A 5,633-nucleotide genomic window follows, 5' to 3' on the forward strand; every position below is an offset into this window, starting at 1 on the left:
AGATTAGCAATACATTCAATTTTTTTTAAGAGACAGAGAAATTTCACTAAACAATTTTAAACAACAAAGATACATATTTAAGCAATAAAGACAGATCAATTTACAGAAGCAGAGACAGCATGCAATCAAAACCACAGCTTTGGGTAAACACATTATCTAGAGTCCTTGGGTAACATAGGTTAACCTTAGGCATGTCCTGGGTCTCCGGAACACTGAACTGGAGCCCTCCAACCCTGGGACAGCTGCGCTGTCCCTCCCAGGCAAAGGAAAAATGTGCCCTCTAAGACCAGTATGAAACCAGATTCTCCCTGAAATAATCATACTTTACTTTAGAAATTGGATTACTGCTATCAGTCCCTTTTAAAGACTTTGACATAATCTTTAATTGTTCTTAGTTTAAGGAAAGCAGGCTTTTCTAGATTTAAGAGATTAGCTTAAAAATAAATCCTCGAGGCAAGCACACTTCCTGCCCCATTCACATTTCTGCAGCAAAACTCCACCTTAAATCTCCACCCCTGACTAAATCAGAGGGAGGGGCCTTTGCTGTTTCAAGATGGCGGCCCCCAGGGGAGTGGCAAGTCTTGTGGCTGTATTGCAGACGAACAGAAATCTCATTAGCTATTTATACCTTTTCAATTAAATTTAAACTGGTCCTTGCATCAAAAACCTCCAGTTGAGGTCACAAAATCAATCCTCCCTTCTCAATCAGACCAATAAGCAAACGCATTTAGTTATCACAATTACATAATTTTTCCCAATTCAATCCAAACCTTAAACTTTTAGCTGGCAAGTTAAATATTCAGCATTTCTCAATATTCAACCAATAGATTTAATTCTGTTCTTTAGATTTTTCATGAGGCAAATTAGAGTAAACTTTACTTTTTACTTTCAAGCGACTCTGGAAAACCACATTTGAGCCTTGCAAAACAGGTTCTGGCCTACCTGGTCTTTTCAGATGTAAATTGACCACATTCTTCCTTGGGAAGCCAGCCTTAACACCCTTTGTTAGCATTTAAAAACTGTTCTTTATTATGGAAATGAAATGCCAATCCTTCTGCTAGAATCTAGCTAGCATCTTTTTTTTTCTTTGGGTAAATGATCAGTCTTGGGCTCCATCCTGCACATTTGCAAAGAGATTCCAGCTCAAAACTCTATCCAAAATCGGACAATGTTCACATTAGTTTGAAGCCAGCTTTTCTCTTTACAAGTGCACAGAAATCCCAGACGCATTTACTTGGGGAGGGGGTGACCTGTTTTCACAGATCCTCACTCAGATGCCCACCTGACCGAAGTCGTGGAGCCACACAAAGGAGGGGAGAGAGCAGGCCCCCTCCCTCAACACTCACACACTTTCACCAGACATTCATTCAGAGTTCCAACAATCTATCCAATTTCTAACAATTTCCCAATTCCTGAGGGAGCCCAATAGCCTCCCCTAATCTCTTTGAAATGATCAATCATAATACTTAAAGGAGTAGTTTGAGTCTATCCTATAACGTGAGTCCAGTAAGTCCATAAAATAAGACAGAAAAAAACAGAAAACGGACATTCAAAAACAGCCTTCCAACTCCGTGGAAGCAAAACCAGAAGGCAGACGATGGCAATGCGCCAACCCATGGTAGCAACACACCCCATCTCAGAGTGAGGGGTTTCCGCATCCCTCCAGATGGGGAGGGGAGCGTCCTCCGACTCCCCCGGCCCATGGTGCTTCAGCAGTGCATCCACCTAGACCACTTCGGGCACTTACAGATTTCAGAAATGAGCTCGCATAGAGCAGAACACACAACAACACAGATACCTACCGCAGTCAGTCAGACTCTCCAGGTCAAGGGTCCCTCGATGGTCTTGGGGATCCCGGACGAGCCCCCAAATGTTATGCCCAGATTTCAGGATCCCCAGTAGACCAACAGGGAGCCAGCCAAGTCCGATGCAAAAGCAGTGAGTCTTTTATTCAAACCCAGGCTTGGCTCCCCTACCCTCCTTACTGATGCAGCAGCAAGTGGCAGAGAGGGCCAGCCCTATGGGGAGAGGGGTTTTATAGTAAGGGGAGGAGAGAGGACTGTGGGCCATGCCGATTAGCCAGGTGCAAGTCGGTGTCTCATTACACAGGATGTGGTCGTATCTATGGCGCGCACTTCCCTTGATTATACTTCCAGGAAGAAGATTCTTGCTGAGCACATGGCTGCTGCCCAAAAATGGAGGATTTGAAGCAAGATGGAAGGCGTAGCCCTCGCCCTTTCAGATACTCCCAGATCATAGGGTCTATGTCCCAGAATAGTTAACCCATAAGGTAGTCCTCCAGCAGCATGAAGTCACTCATTTAGGAAAGGCTGCCCAAGAAGCTTTGTTAGGCAGGTAGTACCTAATTGCCCATCTACCCTTCTTGTGTGCTTCAGTCTCTCAGAGTTGCCTCCTCTGTGCTCAGAACAATGCTAAACAGGATCCTGTGGGACCGGTAGATCAGTGCTGAGAGTAAGCTTCTTTTGAGGACTTAGAAGTAGATTTTACAGGAATGTGCTGGGGTCCAATCCCAGCGGGTCCAGGGGTCCCCAAAGGTGTGGACGGAGTCGGCGAAGAAGGAATGACACGAAGACAGCCTTCAGTTGATCAGCAGCCTAGTCAGGACCTCTAGCCAGGATCTCCAGCCAAAGGTCTGGTCGGAGCTCTGGTTAGGAACTGATGAGGTTCTGATGTTTATTGTCTTGTTACATCCATATTTATACCAGCCGATTTTAATCCTGTCAATTTCTATTACAAAGGTTAGGGCGTTTCTCATCTCCATTCTAGGGAGTAAAGATTATGTAGCTTAACTACCCGCCTGGCACTTAATTAAGGGGTTGTATCCCCTCCCTAACCTCAGGGAAAGATCCCCACCTGGGGAAACAACCTTTCTCGGAGAGGTGACCTTGGTTAAAACACGTGGCGCTAAAGAGAGCAAACATATTAAGAACAATATGCTATATATGCCAGGTCCCTTGAAACATATGCTGTGCAGATGTTTCTTTCCTGCAGCGACTGTGTCAAGCCGCAAGGATGGACCGGCTCCCGGCAAATTCCCCCTTTTTTATTTTTTAAATGATAGCGCATGCAAATCAGTGGCCACCTCTCAGATTGGGCTGTTTAAGACTTGGAAGAAGACTGGCAAGCAATGACAATAAGCATAGCTATAAACATAGTGGATGAAGCGCACAAGGAGCCCCGTTCCTTAGGAGGTTGCCGGCCTCTTCAGTCAAGAGATTTCAGCTGTCCTCAAGTTGTTGGTTTGATTGTCTTTGTTGGTCTGGCTAGCGGGTGGCATCACTGGCGATGGGCTTCCCGACGTGTCAGCGAGTTGAAGGGCTGCATCAAAGGGTCCATCAGGGCCGTGCTTGATGGTGGCGTCGGCGTCCAAGGAGGAGCAAGCTGTGTTCTCTGGGTCAGCTGTTATGGAGGATGGAGGGTAGTAGAGAGAAAAAGAAAAGAAAGCAAAAGAACTACAAGGCATGGAAGCATTCAGAAAAAAGAGGAAGAAGAAAGGGAAGAAGGCAGCATCCTGCTCCAGCCCTTTCTTTCAGCTGCCCCTTTCCCTGTGGTCCAAGGTAGAAATGGGAAACAAGTCCTGTTGCAGTGAGAGGGCAACTGCTATCATCCAGGTCTCTTATCTGGGTACTGATCTCAGCTGGACCAAGTCTCTTTCTGTTCCCGATCTGAGCTGGGCCAAGTCTCTATTCGTTATCTGGGTCCCTATCTGGGCTGGACATGGGAAGCGAGAAGCAGCCATGGGGGAAGGAGACCTTCCTCAGAAGGGGCGAGTGTTCAAGCCCCTGCACCATTGGGGGGGTGAGGATCTGTGCCCCACCTCTGTTGAACCCCAAGTTTTCTCCTACTGGCCCCTCTGTGACTGTGCCTGTCTTAGGTTGTTCCTCCCTGAAGAATCTTACCCGTCTTTGACTAACCAGCCATGCTCCGGGGCCAAGCAGGGTGATGTGAGGTTCAGTTCTGTCTCCTTGGTAGTCTATGTCCCTCTGGCCTCCATGCCCAGCAACTGCCTTTGGATCCCCTCGCCTGCTGGCGGGGTCCCGGCATTGATCACATATCTTAGGGAACCCAGGTTTCTTCTCCAGAGAGAACCCAGTTCACTCCATTGGGCGAGAGACAGATCCATGGTACCAGCCACCGTGACCTCAGTATTAACAGAGAACTCAGGCAACAGCTGTGGGCAATTGGATTGTGAGAAGAGGGTCCCTCTTGACACAAGGGCAAGAGGGGCCAATATAGGACAAAGGAGAGTCCCGGGACAGGGCTTTCTCAGCCCAGGATGTCACAAGGCTCTTGGCACAAGACAACTCCACGTATGAGGCATATACCAAACACCCCCAGTCACGGCAGAAAAGGGAGGTGCCCTTCCTGGAACAGTAGGGTAGGGAGATTCTAGAAAAGGCTGTGTTCAGGAGAGAAGGAGAAAGGCCAAAGAACCAGCAAACAAGTAGTCAGATTAAGAAAAAAAAGAAAAAGGATAGGAGATGTGACGCAAAGCTGGAACATAAGGACAGACAAAAAGGAGGCACATGTGATCCTTCCAATGGACAGGTGGTTCCAGCTCAGGGCTGCACATCTGCTGCAGAGGGGCACTGGTCAGGTGTGCTAGGTTGAGGCGGAGATGGAGGGCGGTGAGACATAAGGTCGGACTAGACGGTCTGGAATCCACACAGGTGAGTCTGCGTCCTGTGGAAATATACAAGCATATCCTCTCCCCCGTGTTAAAAGTACATCAGGTCCCTTCCAGGCTCCTGTAAGCAAGTCTCTCCATTTGACGAGGACTTTAGGTTTAGTTAGATCAGGGTTCCAATGCCTGTACATCGGGGAATTTCCCTCAGAATCTACATTTAGTATATTAATTACAAATAGAGTATGTTGTAGAACATGATGAGGAGAGGAATATTTAAACTCATTTTCTTGTAATTTTTTAATTTGTGTTTTTAAAGTTTGGTGAGCCCTTTCTACTATTGCTTGGCCTTGAGGATTGTAAGGTATTCCTGTAGTATGTGCGATGCCGAATGTAGAGCATAAGTTTTTAAAAGCTCTAGAGGTATAGGCAGGCCCATTGTCTGTTTTAAGTGCCCTTGGTATTCCTAGGTAGGAAAAACATTGGAGTAAATGTTGACTTACATCTTTAAAGGCTTCTCCTGTACGTGCAGAAGCAAGGATAACATGAGAAAAGGTATCAATACAAACATGCACATAGCAAAGTTTGCCAAAAGATGGGACATGAGTAATATCCATCTGCCATAAGTCACAGGGTCTAAGTCCTCTTGGATTAACTCCAGTAGCAGGGCTAGGAAAATGAGTAGGACAATGGCCGCAGTCACGCACAATACTTCGAGCAGCTTCTCTAGATATGCGATAACATAGACGGAGAGCAGAAGCATTTTGATGATGAATGGCATGAGACCGCCGGGCTTCTTCTAGAGCTGTACAAACTATTGGGCGAGTTAGTAGATCCGCCTGATAATTTCCTTCGCTTAAGGGTCCTGGTAGACAGGAATGAGCTCTAATATGTCCAATATAGAAAGCCTTTTCTCGTTTATGAATGTAAGTTTGTAGCTGAGTTAACAAAGAGAAAATGGCTGTTCTTCCTTGTGGGAGAGAGGCGG

This window comes from Myotis yumanensis, unplaced genomic scaffold (assembly GCF_028538775.1).
Source record: "Myotis yumanensis isolate MYYU_CA2020_CCGP unplaced genomic scaffold, mMyoYum1.0.hap1 SCAF_24, whole genome shotgun sequence".
NCBI classification, from domain to species: domain Eukaryota; kingdom Metazoa; phylum Chordata; class Mammalia; order Chiroptera; family Vespertilionidae; genus Myotis; species Myotis yumanensis.